General features: G+C 40.4%; 1 protein-coding gene across 2 annotated transcripts in view; it reads left to right on the top strand.

The window, feature by feature from the left end:
- Positions 1–19,276, top strand: part of LOC126088618 (xaa-Pro dipeptidase) — an 884,445-nt gene that overhangs the window by 856,209 nt on the left and 8,960 nt on the right. The window lies entirely within an intron of this gene.

Below are 19,276 nucleotides of genomic sequence, written 5' to 3'. Positions count from 1 at the left end.
ATTGTCATCCTCCCGGCGGATAAAGGCTCCACAACTGTCGTACTTGACCGTGTGGAGTATGTGGCAGAAGGACTGCGTCAACTCTCCGACACCTCAACCTACAAAGCTGTTACCCAGGATCCCATTCCCTCCATCCAGACTGAGCTGCAAAAAATCCTAAGAATCCAAGGTCCCTCACAAGGCCTCACAACGGCTTCCATAGAATTACTCACTCCACCTGAGCCACGTACCCCTACCTTCTACCTATTACCCAAAATCCACAAAGAGAACCATCCTGGCCGTCCCATTGTGGCAGGCTTCAAAGCCCCAACCGAACGTATCTCAGCTCTGGTAGACCAGCACCTCCAACCTATCACCCGCAGACTCCCATCCTACATCAAAGACACAAACCATTTCCTAGAACGCCTCAAATCCATTCCCACTCCTCTCCCACCTGAAACCTTTCTTGTCACCATAGATGCTACATCCCTTTACACAAACATCCCACATACCCATGGTCTCTCTGCCCTTGAGCACTACCTCTCCCAACGCCCACCCGAAGATCTTCCAAAAACCTCGTTCCTCATCACACTTACCAACTTCATCCTCACCCATAATTACTTCACTTTTGAAGGCCAGACCTACAAACAAATCAGGGGAACGGCCATGGGAACCAGGATGGCTCTGTCCTATGCCAACCTCTTCATGGGCCGCATGGAGGAGGCTTTCCTGAAGACCCAACAGCTGCTTCCCCTGGCCTGGTATAGGTTTATAGATGACATCTTTGTGGTCTGGACTCATGGTGAAGAAACACTCCTTAATTTCCTCCATAACCTCAACTCCTTTTCGAATCTGAATTTCACCTGGTCCTTCTCCAAAACCCAAGCCACCTTCCTGGATGTTGACCTTCATCTTGTTGAAGCTCACATCCACACCTCTGTCCATATCAAACCCACAAACAAACAACAGTACCTTCACTTTGATAGCTGCCCTCCATTCCACATCAAACGCTCCCTTCCCTACAGCCTAGGTATTCGTGGCAAACGTATCTGCTCCAGTGACGAATCCCTCAACAATTACACCAATAACCTGACCAGTGCTTTCCTCTCCCGCAACTATCCTGCAGACCTTGTCCACAAACAGATCTCTCGAGCAATACATTCCTCCCCGTCCAACAACAATGTTCCTACCCCCAGACCACACAGAAGCATCCCCCTTGTCACCCAATATTATCCTGGCCTCGAAAACATCAACAAATTACTCCGCCAGGGATATGATTTTCTCAAGTCAACCCCTGAAATGAGATCATCCCTTGACAAAATTCTCCCCACACCACCCAGAGTTTCCTTTCGTCGGCCCCCTAACCTCCGTAACATCCTTGTTAAACCCTACAATATTCCCAGACTACCTTCTCTACCCAGCGGTTCCTACCCCTGTAACCGACCCCGCTGCAAAACCTCCCCATGCATCCCCCCACAACCACTTACTCCAGCCCCGCCACTGGTAAAACGTACACAATTCAAGGCAGGGCCACATGTCATTTATCAACTGACATGCCTGCACTGCACAGCCTTTTACATCGGCATGACAACAACTAAACTGGCTGAGCGCATGAACGGACACAGACGAACTGTCCGCCTAGGAGATGCCCAATACCCAGTAGCGGAGCATGCCCTCCAGCATAATTCTAGGGACCTAGGAACCTGCTACACCGTATGTGCCATTTGGCTTCTCCCACCCAACACCAGTCCCTCTGAACTGCGGAGATGGGAACTTGCACTCCAACACATCCTTTCATCCCGCCATCCCCCTGGACTGAACCTACATTAAACAACCTCACTCCCATTTACTCTTCAGTCTTCTCCTCTTTCCCTTTCCTCTTAGCCATTCACGCATCTTTTCATCCTGCATAGTTGTGTTTATCTTTATACTATATACCTCTTTACTTCTGTATGCATCCTCTTTGGTTTGAAGCTGGCACAGTACTTACAGTAGAATATCTTTGGCTTCCCTCTGACAACCATGCCTCCATCCTTGCTACCCTCCCTATTTTCCTTTCCCTGTTGCTTCATAACCTGGGTTGTGAGTAACTGAATCTCCTTTCCCTTCTTCCCTTTCTTTCCCCTCTCTCCTCCCTGATGAAGGAACATTTGTTCCGAAAGCTAGGAACATAAATTTTCGGTTTTGTTTTGTGTGTATCTATCGGCTGTACTGAGCTGAGGTAAGTACTGGCCAGCCCCTCTATCTCTTTGTTAGTATATGAAGAGAAATCTTATTATATGTGGAGACTTCAACATTGACATGGGAAAAGACACAAAAATAAGACAGGATTTTGAAGAACTGTTAATACAGCATAACATGAAAGTGACAATAACTGCACCAACAAGAGTGAGTTCACAAAGTGAGACAGTTATTGACAACATAATCACTATGAGTCACATGTAGTTTAGACAGAAATATCTGATCATCATGGACAACTAATCAGCTTTTGCAGAAGTAATGACGCAGTATCAGAACCAAAACAAACAACCAAAGAAATTACTATCATCAGTGAACAAAATATCAACATCTTTAGAACAATGTTAAGTAAGGAAACCTGGAATGAAACCCTACAGGCCCAGAGTGTAAATGAAAAATATGATGCATTTATTTCAACAATTAAGTACCATTTTGATGTAGCAAAGTAAAGAGATAAGAAAGGCAGCAAGATCAAACACAGTGAATTACCAGTGAAATACTAGAACAGCGAAGGAAGCTTCAGGATGTGAGACGGATGGGCGAAGCTGAGAACTATAAAATGTTAAAAAAGAACTATAGAAAAACAATAAGAGAAGCCAAAGCAAGAGCAATTCAAACTACTATAGCGAACTCAAAAAACAAGGCAAAGGCAGCTTGGAATGCAATCCATGCTGAAAGAAAGGAAAAAGATGGGTCAAACAAAGAAGAAGGTATTAGGTCAATTAAAATAGACAACACAGTGGTCACAGATGGTATGGAAATAGCAAACATACTGAATAATAACTATATCAGTGTAGTAGAAAACTTAAAATTGGAAAGAAATAGTCAAAAACAGAAGTGTATTAAGATACCAAAAAGATCATGCAGTACTACGTTCTTAAGACCAGTCACGGAAGATGAATAGCAGAAAACTGTACAGAAACTGAAGTCCAAGAAATCAGCTGGTGATGATGAAATATCAAATCATGTAATAAAGCTGGTATGTGAGGAGATAACGACACCACTGCTGAACATAGCAAAACTGTTCTTTCAGAGATGCAATTTTTCCAGAAAAACTGAAGATAACAAAGGTAGTGCCAGTGTACAAGAAAGGGTACGAGGATGATCCCAACAACTACAGACCAGTTTCACTGATATCAGGTTTCTCAAAAATCCTAGAAATGCTTATGTATACCAGATTAGTTAACTGTTTGGACAAACATAGCATTCTCATACCCTCACAACATGGTTTCAGAAAGGGTAAATCTACAGAATCAGCAATTGCCAGTCTAACAGAATACATTTTACAGTCCTTAGATGAGAAAAAGGTTGTCTCTGCAATGTTTCTGGATCTTTCAAAGGCATTTGACACCATTGACCATAATTAAGCAACTATGGCATTCGGGGGCAACCAGGTGAATGGATAAAATCATACTTGTGCAACCGCAAGCAGTATGTATCATTAAGAAACTCGTACCAATCAGAAACCAAATCCATCAAATATGGAGTGCCGCAGGGTTCGGTAATGGGACCATTGTTATTTAATGTGTTTGTTAATGATATAGGTGTTGAGGAAGAAAAGAAAAAATTGTATGCTGATGATATGACAATACTAAATAGAGACCAAAATATGGAACAGCTTGAGAGAAGAGGATACATATCTGCAGATGTCACAGCTCAATGGCTGTTGGAAAATGAACTGGTTATAAATCTAAAAAAGACTATGTATGCAGTGTTTAAAAACAAGGAAAAGGCTGTAGACATGGATTTAGAGGTTGAAGGAACAAGGCTGGAAGAAGTAGAATCTGCTAGATTCTTAGGTATTCTTGTGGATAATGAATTGAAATGGAAAAAACATATTAATAATGTCTGTAAGAAACTGAGGTCTGTCATATTCTTAATGATACTGCTATCACAGTATTCAGACAAGAACCTTCTGTGTACAGTGTATCATGGACTTTTCGAACCATACTTACAGTATGGAGTGACTGTGTAGGGAAACTCAAACCAACAAGAGACAAAACGAGTGTTCACATTACAAAAAAAAGCAATTAGGACCATTTTAAGAAGAAGACCTCTGAAACGTGCAGAAACTGTTTCAAGAATTTAGGTATCTTAACTTTTTCATTGTTGTATATATACAAAACAATAATGTACATCACAAAAGGTAGCGAGGACTGGATTACAAATGCTAGTGTACACACCCACACAATACAATAAGGAAGAATGAAGTACGGAGCATACCCCACCAACTGGCAATGCTAGCAAAAGGACCCCAGTACTCTGGTATCAGACTACTAAGAAGTCTGCCCAAAAACCTGCAAGATAGTGTACTTCACAATGACTTTCCAAAGAAACTTAAAGACTATCTCATTGAAAAAGAGTTTTACAGTGTTGCAGAATACTTATGCCACTAAATTTGTATATATTGTTATTCATTATCAGTGATGTAAAAATGTAAGCTAAAGGTGTAGAAAAATAAGTGATAAAGAATGTTAATACTTTGACATGTCCTATATTACACGTACATTTACTGTACACAATGTAATCTTACAGGATCAAATAAAACTTCAATTCAATTCAACATCACTGTAATCATTCCACTAAAGGTCACTCTGGACAGTTACTCCTAGGTATTTTATGGCAGTTACTGTTTACAACAATTTGTCATCATCATCATCATCATCATCATCATTTAAGACTGATTATGCCTTTCAGCGTTCAGTCTGGAGCATAGTCCCCCTTATACAGTTCCTCCATGATCCCCTACTCAGTGCTAACATTGGTGCCTCTTCTGATGTTAAACTTATTACTTCAAAATCATTCTTAACCGAATCCAGGTACCTTCTCCTCGGTTTGCCCCGACTCCTCCTACCCTCTACTGCTGAATCCATGAGTCTTTTGGGTAACCTTGCTTCTCCCATGCGTGTAACATGACCCCACCATCTAAGCCTGTTCACTCTGACTGCTACATCTATAGAGTTCATTCCCAGTTTTTCTTTGATTTCCTCATTGTGGACACCCTCCTGGCATTGTTCCCATCTACTAGTACCTGCAATCATTCTAGCAACTTTCATATCCGTAACCTCAACCTTGTTGATAAGGTAACCTGAATCCACCCAGCTTTCGCTCCCATACAACAAAGTTGGTTGAAAGATCGAACGGTGCACAGATAACTTAGTCTTGGTACTGACTTCCTTCTTGCAGAAGAGAGTAGATCGTAGCTGAGCGCTCACTGCATTAGCTTTGCTACACCTCGCTTCCAGTTCTTTCACTATGTTGCCATCCTGTGAGAATATGCATCCTAAGTACTTGAAACCATCCACCTGTTCTAACTTTGTTCCTCCTATTTGCACTCAATCCGTTTATATTTCTTTCCCACTGACATTACTTTAGTTTTGGAGATGCTAATCTTCATACCATAGTCCTTACATTTCTGATCTAGCTCTGAAATATTACTTTGCAAACTTTCAATCGAATCTGCCATCACAACTAAGTCATCCGCATATGCAAGACTGCGTATTTTGTGTTCACATATCTTAATCTCACCCAGCCAGTCTATTGTTTTCAACATATGATCCATAAATAATATGAACAACAGTGGAGACAGGTTGCAGCCTTGTCTTACCCCTGAAACTACTCTGAACCATGAACTCAATTTACTGTCAACTCTAACTGCTGCCTGACTATCCATGTAAAGACCTTTAATTGCTTGCAAAAGTTTGCCTCCTATTCCATAATCTTGTAGAACAGACAATAACTTCCTCCTAGGAACCCGGTCATATGCCTTTTCTAGATCTATAAAGCATAGATACAATTCCCTGTTCCACTCATAACACTTCTCCATTATTTGCCGTAAGCTAAAGATCTGGTCCTGACAACCTCTAAGAGGCCTAAACCCACACTGATTTTCATCCAATTGGTCCTCAACTAATACTCGCACTTTCCTTTCAACAATACCTGAGAAGATTTTACCCACAACGCTGATTAAAGAGATACCTCTGTAGTTGTTACAATCTTTTCTGTTTCCATGTTTAAAGATTGGTGTGATTACTGCTTTTGTCCAGTCTGATGGAACCTGTCCCGACTCCCAAGCCATTTCAATTATCCTGTGCAGCCATTTAAGACCTGACATTCCACTGTATTTGATGAGTTCCGACTTAATTTCATCCACCCCAGCCGCTTTATTGCACTGCAATCTATTGACCATTTTTTCCACTTCCTCAAATGTGATCCTATTTTCATCATCATTCCTATCCCATTCTACCTCGAAATCTGAAACATTACTGATCGTATTTTCACCTACATTGAGCAACTCTTCAAAATATTCCCTCCATCTGCCCAAGGCATCCACGGGATTCACCAGCAGTTTTCCTGACCTGTCCAAAATGCTTGTCATTTCCTTCTTACCTCCCTTTCGAAGACTGCTAATTACACTCCAGAATGGTTTTCCAGCAGCTTGACCCATAGTCTCCAACCTGTTTCCAAAGTCTTCCAACGATTTCTTCTTGGATGCTGCAATTATCTGTTTGGCTTTGTTTCTTTCTTCAACATAACTTTCTCTGTCTACCTGAGTTCTAGTATGTAGCCATTTTTGATACATCTTCTTTTTCCTTTTACAGACTGCCTTGACTGTGTCATTCCACCAAGCTGTTTGCTTCATCCTACTTTTACACACTACTGTTCCAAGACATTCTTTAGCCACTTCTAGTACTGTGTCCCTGTACCTTGTCCATTCCTTTTCCAATGACTGTAATTGACTACATTCAACTAACTGGTACCTTTCTGAGATCGCTGTTATGTACTTGTGCCTGATTTCCTTATCCTGAAGTTTCTCCACTCTTATCCTCCTACATATGGACCTGACCTCCTGCACCTTCGGCCTCACAATCCCAATTTCACTGCAGATTAAATAATGATCAGTGTCATCAAAGAATCCCCTGAATACACGTGTGTCCCTCACAGCCTTCCTGAATTCCTGATCTGTTATTATATAGTCAATGACAGATCTGGTTCCCCTGCCTTCCCAAGTATACCGGTGAATGTTCTTATGTTTAAAAAAGGAGTTTGTGATTACTAAGCCCATACTGGCACAGAAATCCAAGAGTTGTTTCCCGTTCCTGTTGGCCTCCATATCCTCTCCAAATTTACCCATAACCTTTTCATACCCTTCTGTTCGATTTCCAATCCTGGCGTTAAAATCACCCATGAGCAGAACACTGTCCTTGTCCTTTACTTTAACAACTACATCACTGAGTGCCTCGTAAAAACTATCCATCTTATCTTGATCTGTCCCTTCACAATGCGAATATACTGACACAATCCTGATTTTCTTGCTAGACACTGTCAAACATATCCACATCAGTCGTTCGTTTACATACCTTATTGCAACTACGCTGGGTTCCATTTCTTTCCTGATGTAAAGCCCTACACCCCATTGTGCTATTCCTGCTTTGACTCCTGACAGGTAGACCTTGTATTCTCCCACTTCCTCTTCTTTTTCACCCCTTACCCGAATGTCACTAACAGCTAAAACGCCCAGCCCCATCTTACTTGCAGCCTCTCCCAGCTCTACCTTCTTCCCAGAGTAGCCCCCATTGATATTATAGCTCCCCATCTCATTACCATTTGTTTGCCAAGTCGTATCTTAGGAGTCCCTGGTTTGTCAGTTAGAGGTGGGACTCTGTCACATCCAAAGGTCCGAGGCATTTTGCTCTGATTGTTGCCAGCATCATATTTAAAGTACGGGGGAAGCAGGTTGCTAGCCTTACTTGCCCCGAGTCCCATTGGGTTTTACCCCTAACGGCTGAGGGACTAACCGGTGGATTTGATAGTCTTTGCCATATGAGCACAAAGGTGACCACGACTCAGAATATGCCCGAGATGCCCAGCCTTATTCCAAAGTAACTGGTATCCCGACTGTCGGGACCACTTACTTGGCCACTCATACGTTGCCCGTGGTTCATGAACTAGGACATGTCTACAGGAACCCACACCATGAACCACAACAATTTGTCACCATAGTGTAATCAAACTGTAGCGATTTCTTCACTTATTTCTCCACAAGGAACTGTCTGTACCCACATGGTACTTCTTTCATTTTTGATGAAATGAATTGTTGTTAAAGATTTGATCATCTGAGTCACTGGTAGAAACTGTAAAGCCTGAAAAAGAACTTCAATTGCTTTTCACAAATAGATGGAGTAATTTGCATACAGTTTCTAAAGGCCTACTTCATGTGGTGATATGGCTCATAAATTTTGTTTCTTGCTGGCTATGTTCAGACTTGTATCAATTTATTGCTGTTCTTGTCATTTCAAACCTTTTAAATTATTCTTCTTAAGCTTCTAGATGCCCTTTCAGTGTTCAAGTGGCCACAGAAATGTCATTTACATATACTGTTGTTTGCTTCAGGAGATCTGCACCTAGTACTCTTGCTATAAACAAAGGTCTATTATAGTGGCTCCTGCTATGTTCTATAACGCTAACACTAGCATTTGGTGCAGTTACTAGTTTACTAGTGCCAGCTCTTTGGCATGATATATTTGATTAAGGTTCACAGCAGTTTTCTAGTTCTTGGGTGTAAGTATCTTCATAATTTCGATAACAGTTTTGTGCCTATCCTTGACACACTCCAGCCTTGTGCTCCACCTCTAATGACCTTAATGTTGACAGGACTTTAAACCCAATCTTCCTTCCGCCCTGTCTCTCTGCCTTCTTAAAATCATGCCCTGAAAAGAGGTCTGTTCTGTCCAACATTTTACCCACCGCACGTAGAATAGTTTTTTATCACCCCTCCAATCAATGCAGTATCCTTGTCAGACCCTGTGCTTCCTCTGGACCCATTTCCCTACACTATGGCTCCTGCCACTGGGACTGTCCACACTGTGAGACTTGCCCTATGCGGTACCCACCTCTAAGTGGCAACACGTACACTATCAATGGGAGACCCACCTGTGAAATGACACGTTGTATGCCAGTTGCAGGGTGTATGCGACCCGGGACAACTGGGAGATCCGGGAAAAACCCAGGAATTTTTTCATTCGAGAGAAAACCGGGAAAAACCCTGGAATTTTTTATTGTTTTAGTTTTAAGTTAAATTTTTGTAACTTTGACTGGTAAGAACGAATACTCTAACAAAGAATATTACTGTATCTCGCTACTGCAGAATAATACTGCAGCAATAAAACACGAACGAAAGTAAAACTTAAGTTGCAAAGGAAATGCACCATATACAAGAACAAAACACAGTGCTCATACGAGCGTCTACTAACAGCACAATGTGTCAAAGGCTTTAGGAAGACTATGCAGTGTTTCATAACAACAGATTGCCTCCGATGAACGTGACGTCACAACTGTTTACATTAGTTTATTTCGAGCGGTTGCGAGCGAGCTTATGCGCATATGCAGTTGAGTCGCATATGAGTTGTACTTCTCCCACTTCTGGCTACAGAAGTGTGGCAGTTGGCTGTATAAGCAATAGCAGCAAGCAGCCAGATGCTATCCGAAAAAAAATTTACTGGTGCGCCTAAGCTGCCAGATTCACGTATACCCAACAGGCGAGGAACTAGGGGGGCGGGGGAAAACCGGGGTATCTGCCCCGGGCAGTAGTTTCGGGGGGGGGGGGGCAAATTCGTATTATTGAATAAAAAGAAAGACCTTGTTTCACAAAGCGCCTAGCATCTAGCACATGTTGGTCTATCGATTACTCATACCATTTTGAACGCATCCCTGTTGGTTTTTGAACATTTTTTGATCAAATTCTATATTGATTTCTGAATGAATCGTAAGTTGATTTTTAAATGCGTGCATAGTGTACGTGATGTCTCTGCCAGGGGAATCCCCATCGCATCTAGAAATAAACTTTCCTGCAAACAAAAGGGGACGGGTCTATGTGCAATACACGCTGTCGATTTCTTTTGACATTGCCGAACAATTTCGTACACATGTAAGGGTAAATGACAATCGCTGTTTATGTGGTTGACTGGGTTTGCAAATGATCAGCGTTGTTATAATTACTATCGAATTCCATAGATTCATACTACCAGAGTGGAAATAAACGACTAACAGGAATAACAGGCAACAAAGATTGCGTATTGTCTTCTCAGTGATCCAAGAAAATGAAATTTTGACAGAAAATTTTTGGCCAGACCGTACACTACTAAGGGCCAGTTATACAGTCTCCAGCTAGCAGCCGCTAAAGTTATATTCTGGAGGTAGCGAGGGAAACGCGTTGTCGTTGTACGAACACGTAATAACGCCGAACCGGAGAATAAATGCGGGATAACTAAACCGGTGATTGTGGCAGGTTTTGTGAAGTTAACCAGAGAATAAATTTTGACACTGGCAGGAATAGTTACAGAATTAGTGATGACAAGATTGTTTGTTAGAACGAGGAAGGAGAAGAAACGGGGACTCCCACAAATTGCGGAAGAATATGACGATTCCAAATTTATATAAAAATTTCGTACTACTACTTTTCGATCTCATGCTTCAGAAGCTAGAAAGTATGAATGGCCATTTGTGCCAAAACAGTCTCATTTATTTGGTGTGTGTAACAATTGCTAGAATATTAGGCAGGCCTATTTCGTTTTATCTAGCAGACAGTGACAAAATACACGTAATCAAATCGAGAAACCACACCAGTCTTGGGTACTATTTGTGTTAACAGCTTTTTTGGTATAAGACAACGACATTTCGTTTTTTCGTGTAGCAAAACGTTGACGAACTTTGATGAGGTAATAGATACTTTCCTAGAAAGAAAAGCACGCCATGTAAAGTTGTAGCAAGATTAGAGAGAAAAAATTCTAGGACTTAAGGATTGAAGAAATGTGTACTGTCTTGCTTGTCTCCTGCCTTTACTGGTTTTATGTATCCTATATTTAATACTATGTCAAAACAAAACAGCAAGTTATTAGCTAATAGACAATAGTGCAAATTTTCTAAAGAATTCTTGTTCTTCCGGTTACAAATAATCCCATCCATTATTAACTGTGAGTTTATTATTTTAAGAGGGGCAGGATGTCAAACCGGCCGACTGGGGCAGGAGAGGCACCACAGGACATTTTGAATTTCCACTGTCCTGAATATAGTTTGATAGCACGTATTACAAAATATTACACGTTTGAATTCCACAGAGCGAAATACAGAGACATGCGATGGAAGAATGCTGTGTGAAGAGGAGTGGCACTGCACTTCGACACACTTAAGACCAAATATCATGTCTTATGTTCCCTCAAACATATATGTTTTATGAATCAGACTCTCCAGAAAGCTGTGCGCTACAAAATTAAGAGTTTTTGAAAAGGCGAGTTTTTAAATTTTTGGCGTCCTGCCTCAAATGCTCGAGGGAGGGGGAGCGCCACTATCTAATATTGTCCCGGTTCGGAAATATCGTAGATCCGGACCTGATGCGCAGAGCAGTCTGAGTTGTTCTGGGGAGATGGTAGCCTCCACGTGACCCATGTTTAAGTGATTTCATTGTTTCCTCTTCGTTTATTGCTCTCACGTCAAATGAAAACAAAACGGATTTCTGTGGCCGGCAGCTATCAAATGAATTAAAATTCACTCATAATTACGGAAGGCTAAAATATGTTATTAGTTTTAGATTTTGTTTCCACCTTTCTGACAGTCAAGCGTTAATAGTCTTGTGGAACAATGAAGTTTTTTTTGTCGGTTTGTTGAAGAAATTTGGCTTTTATTAATCTTTTCTGCTGAGGCGGTCAATTTATTTTAAACGAAGTGTTTAATTCCACACTAATGGCTAGTTTCACCTGTTCACTGCATTTCAATTTCACGTTTTCATCTTCTAGCACATATGGCATTATACCATAATAAAGATCCAAACGTGAGATAATACGGTACTGTTACTCCAAGAAAATTTACATCTGAATCTGGACATACGAATGTGCACTTTAAGACGAATTATGCGTTTTAGTATGGTTCACAAAATTCCCATACTCTTGGAATATCCGCTAATGTCTTTGTTTCTTTTATGACATAATGTAAGAGCTTTTAATGTTTTACACGTGCTTCCTGCATCCTCGTAGCTGCTCAAGTGCGGCGACGCCTGTCATCTGGCGCAACTGCTGAAACGAATCTGTTTCTGACAGGTCGCGGGAGATTTTACCAAATGGTTCTTTGAAAAGTGTTATTTTCAAGTAAAGTAAATTTCCTTTTACCAGTGCGCGAATGTCTGATGAATTTCTTAAATCACAGAACGTTTACTCTCATTCAAAAATCAAATCTTTGAAGACGACCATTTAGAATATTTTCCCGCCCAGAAGATCAGACATTTATGTCGTTGTTAAAAATTTTACTGGAACTTTTGTTTGATGTTTCTTAAAGTGGAACACTCGCAAAAAAGATCAACATTATGTGTGAAAGCTTAGCTTCTCTTGCAGCTTATTAATCAAACATTATACGTGAAAGCTTTTCTTTTCTTGTAGCAACGCTATGTATATTAATTTAAACCATTACCTTTTCCTATTTGTGTGTTCGCGCTGTTTAACAGTGATGTCGCTATTGGCTGACTACATCACGTGTCCTATGCTCCGAATATCCGCTGTCATCGGCTGGCGAGATGGCTTGACACGAGCTACGACTGGCTTACAAAAGTGCATCGCAATCTCGATTTCAATCCTTTGGAAAGTAACTTGCGGTGTTTGGTGGAATTTGTATTTATACTTTCGTAATACGAAAATATGCAGTGTACATGTTGCTGTACGTCAGACATCTTTCCAAAACGTGTTTTTCCACTGAGTTTCGTTTTCTAAAGTGCCGTACAAAACCACAACCATTGAAAGGATTGATAAGTTTCACAGTTCCGAGGAAAGGTATACTGTTACTTAACACGAAAAAAGTGTATTTTCATCCGGGAGAAAGTGTGTTTTCATCCGGGTGAAATATGTTATTAGTTTTAGATTTTGTTTCCACCTTTCTGACAGTCAAGCGTTAATAGTCTTGTGGAACAATGAAGTTTTTTTTGTTGGTTTGTTGAAGAAATTTGGCTTTTATTAATCTTTTCTGCTGAGGCGGTCAATTTATTTTAAACGAAGTGTTTAATTCCACACTAATGGCTAGTTTCACCTGTTCACTGCATTTCAATTTCACTTTTTCATCTTCTAGCACATATGGCATTATACCATAATAAAGATCCAAACGTGAATTAATACGGTACTGTTACTCCAAGAAAATTTACATCTGAATCTGGACATACGAATGTGCACTTTAAGACGAATTATGCGTTTTAGTATGGTTCACAAAATTCCCATACTCTTGGAATATCCGCTAATGTCTTTGTTTCTTTTATGACATAATGTAAGAGCTTTTAATATTTTACACGGGCTTCCTGCATCCTCGTAGCTGCTCAAGTGCGGCGACGCCTGTCATCTGGCGCAACTGATGAAACGAATCTGTTTCTGACAGGTCGCGGGAGATTTTACCAAATGGTTCTTTGAAAAGCGTTATTTTCAAGTAAAGTAAATTTCCTTTTACCAGTGCGCGAATGTCTGATGAATTTCTTAAATCACAGAACGTTTACTCTCATTCAAAAATCAAATCTTTGAAGACGACCATTTAGAATATTTTCCCGCCCAGAAGATCAGACATTTATGTCGTTGTTAAAAATTTTACTGGAACATTTGTTTGATGTTTCTTAAAGTGGATCACTCGCAAAAAAGATCAACATTATGTGTGAAAGCTTAGCTTCTCTTGCAGCTTATTAATCAAACATTATACGTGAAAGCTTTTCTTTTCTTGTAGCAACGCTATGTATATTAATTTAAACCATTACCTTTTCCTATTTGTGTGTTCACGCTGTTTAGCAGTGATGTCGCTATTGGCTGACTACATCACGTGTCCTATGCTCCGAATATCCGCTGTCATCGGCTGGCGAGATGGCTTGACACGAGCTACGACTGGCTTACAAAAGTGCATCGCAATCTCGATTTCAATCCTTTGGAAAGTAACTTGCGGTGTTTGGTGGAATTTGTATTTATACTTTCGTAATACGAAAATATGCAGTGTACATGTTGCTGTACGTCAGACATCTTTCCAAAACGTGTTTTTCCACTGAGTTTCGTTTTCTAAAGTGCCGTACAAAACCACAACCATTGAAAGGATTGATAAGTTTCACAGTTCCGAGGAAAGGTATACTGTTACTTAACACGAAAAAAGTGTATTTTCATCTGGGAGAAAGTGTGTTTTCATCCGGGTGAAATATGTTATTAGTTTTAGATTTTATTTCCACCTTTCTGACAGTCAAGCGTTAATAGTCTTGTGGAACAATGAAGTTTTTTTTGTTGGTTTGTTGAAGAAATTTGGCTTTTATTAATCTTTTCTGCTGAGGCGGTCAATTTATTTTAAACGAAGTGTTTAATTCCACACTAATGGCTAGTTTCACCTGTTCACTGCATTTCAATTTCACGTTTTCATCTTCTAGCACATATGGCATTATACCATAATAAAGATCCAAACGTGAGATAATACGGTACTGTTACTCCAAGAAAATTTACATCTGAATCTGGACATACGAATGTGCACTTTAAGACGAATTATGCGTTTTAGTATGGTTCACAAAATTCCCATACTCTTGGAATATCCGCTAATGTCTTTGTTTCTTTTATGACATAATGTAAGAGCTTTTAATATTTTACACGGGCTTCCTGCATCCTCGTAGCTGCTCAAGTGCGGCGACGCCTGTCATCTGGCGCAACTGCTGAAACGAATCTGTTTCTGACAGGTCGCGGGAGATTTTACCAAATGGTTCTTTGAAAAGCGTTATTTTCAAGTAAAGTAAATTTCCTTTTACCAGTGCGCGAATGTCTGATGAATTTCTTAAATCACAGAACGTTTACTCTCATTCAAAAATCAAATCTTTGAAGACGACCATTTAGAATATTTTCCCGCCCAGAAGATCAGACATTTATGTCGTTGTTAAAAATTTTACTGGAACATTTGTTTGATGTTTCTTAAAGTGGATCACTCGCAAAAAAGATCAACATTATGTGTGAAAGCTTAGCTTCTCTTGCAGCTTATTAATCAAACATTATACGTGAAAGCTTTTCTTTTCTTGTAGCAACGCTATGTATATTAATTTAAACCATTACCTTTTCCTATTTGTGTGTTCACGCTGTTTAGCAGTGATGTCGCTATTGGCTGACTACATCACGTGTCCTATGCTCCGAATATCCGCTGTCATCGGCTGGCGAGATGGCTTGACACGAGCTATGACTGGCTTACAAAAGTGCATCGCAATCTCGATTTCAATCCTTTGGAAAGTAACTTGCGGTATTTGGTGGAATTTGTATTTGTACTTTCGTAATACGAAAATATGCAGTGTACATGTTGCTGCACGTCAGACATCTTTCCAAAACGTGTTTTTCCACTGAGTTTCGTTTTCTAAAGCGCCGTACAAAACCACAACCATTGAAAGGATTGATAAGTTTCACAGTTCCGAGGAAAGGTATACTGTTACTTAACACGAAAAAAGTGTATTTTCATCCGGGAGAAAGTGTGTTTTCATCCGGGAGAAAGTGCATTTTTAACCAGGAAATCCGGGAAAAATCCAGGAATTTTTTTTCCTCGTCCACGTATACACCCTGCAGCTGTCATGCAAACAATCTTGGGCATGATAACACACAATGTCCTCTTGTAGAGCATGCTCTACAACACGACATCCATGATCTTAGTGCCTGTTTCACTACACATGCCATATGGATTCTTCCCTGAGACACCATTTTCTCAGAACTCCACAGGTGGGAACTGGTATTAAAACATGTCCTTGGTTCTCCACCCACCTACCCTTAATTTACGTTAATTTCTTGAGTTTCAGTCACTGCCATTTAGTTTTCTGCATTTTTGATTCGCCCCTTCTCCCCTCCCTTTATCATGTTCAATGAACTTAGATTTCTGCTCATATTAACATGTGTGCAGTGTTTTGTTAGTAATCTCTGCCTTGCGTATACACTATCTTCAAGCTCTAAGCTCTGAGGTTTTCAAATCTCATCTTGTGCAGTGCCCCACAATCGGTCTTTCCTTCTCATCCCATCCGGTAAGTCTCCCCGGACCCAGTATCTGGGCGAATTTTCTGAACTCTCCTTATTTCCTAAACCATGTCAATCCTTTCCCTTCAACCCTTCTGCCAGAAGAAGGAGCCTCTGACTCTCAAACCTTGCAAATTTAAATACCTTTACATGTATGCTCTCCTGCCACTGCTTGGTGAGTAAATTTTGTATCTATCAAATTATATTCCATTTTCAGAAATTGATTATTTTCCTTTTGTAATTAGATAGACCATCTCTAGTTCATTAAATTCTTTGCCTCTATCATTTCTTGTTGTTCTTTCTATATGCTTCATTCAAATTTCCAGTGTAAATTGTTATCACAAACTATTTTATGTCCTGGGCATTTGCAGATGTTTAAAGAAATGATTTATGTTGCACCTGATGATGCTGCTGTAGGCTGTGAAACCAGTTGTGTTTCAGTAAACAATTATTTTACCAGCTGTTAGCAGAATTCTTCCTAACATCATATGTAAGTTATTATGTTCGTTTCGTATACTGCTGACTGGCACCTAGTGACCACAGCTGCTTTGTTGCCTTTTCCATATGTAGACACTCTGATCAAAAGTATCCACACACCCCTGTATAATGCAGAATTGACTACTTGATGTCATGAGAGGTGGACTCCTGAGTATAAATGATAGTTGAAAGTATTGTGTGCTCAGTAGAGAAACAGTAACAGCAGGGTAGGTCACTGAGGAAAGCTCACTGACTTTGAACGTGGACTAGTCACTGAATGTCACGTGAGTAACAGATCCTTCAGCAAAATATCAATGCTTCTAAACTGCCCACATTGGCTGTTGTTGATGTGATTGTGAAGTAGAAATGCAAAGGAACAAGCACAGCTAAATTGAGACCAGACATATCTCGTATGCTGGTGGATGAGGACTCTCGAGAATTGCAGAAGATGGTTGTAAAATGTTGCATGAAATCAATAAAAGGAATGACTTGTAAGTTTGAAAGTGATATTGGCAGTCTACTAACACCATGAATGTATGTAAGGTGTTAAAAAGAATGGGGTACAGTGCTTCAGCAGCTCCTCATAAGCCACACATTTTAATAGTCCCTATTAAGTGAGACTTGAGTTGGTGTAAAGAGTGACTCCACTGGACAGTGGATAACTGGAATTGAGTGACTGGGGGTAATGAACCATGCTATACCATGTGGCAATCCAATGTAGGGATCTGAGTTTGGCGAATGTCTGGAGTATGTTACCTGCCACCATGTATAATGCCAACACTGAAGTAAAGAGAAGGTGGTGTTATAGTATTGGGGTTGTTGTTAGGGTGTGGTCCCCTTATTGTGCTTAAAAGAATACTATAATCCATTCACCATAAGAATAAACCTGATTTAAAAATTGCATTATGTATTTGTTATAACGTCAAGTTGAACGCATATATTTCAGAAACGACACAACACATGTAAGTCACAAAGCAAGTTGACAAAGCAAGACGTGTGAACATGGTAACATTCAAATCATCACTGAGTCCCAGTCTGGCAGCCGCTGGCTGCCTGGCTGCTTAGATGGCACGGCTGCTGCATGGCAGGCAGACAGCGCCATATATAGAGGACGCGCGCAACTGCGCGGCGGCACTTGAAAGATCGGCGAGTTACAACAGTATTCTTGTGCATTTGCTGGAACCTCATTGGATTTCCATTTCATGTGGGACTGTAGCCAAATTGTCTTAAGTACTGTCAAGTACGATAACAAGGGTATGTTTTGTGCTCTGCTTTACTCGCACATTGCCTTAGTGATAATACGGGACAACAGCTTTACCGACACATTTAACTTGGACAGCACTGGCCGTTCAGCTGGTACAGCTAGCCTGCAGTGACATGGCCAGCTGCAGTTCACACATAAAAAGAGACGAGCAGAGGAGCAATACAGCTTCGAATGTTATTTAATTTTTAAGCAGAATGAAATAATACACTGAAAATCGCCCACAATATGCTCCTTAGACTACTAGACGAAAATTGCAACACTTTATCATTGTTAGCTAACATACTATTGTAATTAAAACAAGAATGATGAAAATTCCTGATTTAACCACAGGGTAATTTTTCTGCATAAGCTGTGGGTGTTGTAAAAGAGTATTGAAGGATTTGACAGTATAGTTAAATATTGAAGCCACTGAAGGTATTACTTACAGTCAGTCGTCTGGTAATCTCTTGGCCCCTTCCTTATCCGACACAAAGAAATACATTTCAGTTCTGGAAGTGTCACTTGCTACGTTGTTAATGAGCCTATCAACAACAGATTCCACGAAGCCATAAATGCGGAAGGATGTGAACACAGTTTGCAGCAATGTGCACTACGGACATTAGAGGAACAGTTCAGGTATGATGATCATTTATATAGCGTAACAATGCACCCTGCCATAAAGTGGCACCTGAAAAGCTTCAGTTCAATAAAATTTCTGAAATGGGATGGCCTGCCCAAACTCCAAGCCTGAACTCAGTGGTATACCTTTGGGACGAGTTAAAACATCGACTTCACTCCAATGGAACCCCACATTTTCTGGTTTCAGATTTTGAGGAAGAATGGGCTGCCAATTCGGCACAGACATTTGGACAGCTCATTGAAAGGGTCCCCATGAAGAATTCAAGCCATCATAAAGATGAAGTGTGGACACACCCAATATTAATGTTGATGAATAGGTGTCCAGATACTTTTGATCAAATAGTGTACTTGGGCTAAGATCAGGCCTCTTTCTTATTCTCTGTGCCAACACTCATTCTGCATGTTATTTCCTCTGCCAATATTTTCCCCTAGTTCTGATCGTTTCTTTTCTCATTCTGTTTGTAAGAATGTTTGTTGCACCTGAACATCAGATAGGATTCATTTTATCAGTCAATGTATGGTGTTCAGCTCATTGTGTGAAACTTCTGTGTTTTGGTCCCTTTCCACTTCATTTTCTAGAAATTCATTGTACATCTCATCAGATCTCTTGAAATTGTAAATCGAGAAATGCTTCAACTGGGCATGATGCAAAATGACATCAAAGACCTAACATATT

The sequence above is a fragment of the Schistocerca cancellata genome, chromosome 6, assembly GCF_023864275.1.
Source record: "Schistocerca cancellata isolate TAMUIC-IGC-003103 chromosome 6, iqSchCanc2.1, whole genome shotgun sequence".
Taxonomy (NCBI): domain Eukaryota; kingdom Metazoa; phylum Arthropoda; class Insecta; order Orthoptera; family Acrididae; genus Schistocerca; species Schistocerca cancellata.
Note: the sequence above shows the minus strand (reverse complement) of the source record. Positions and strands in the feature narration are given on the sequence as shown.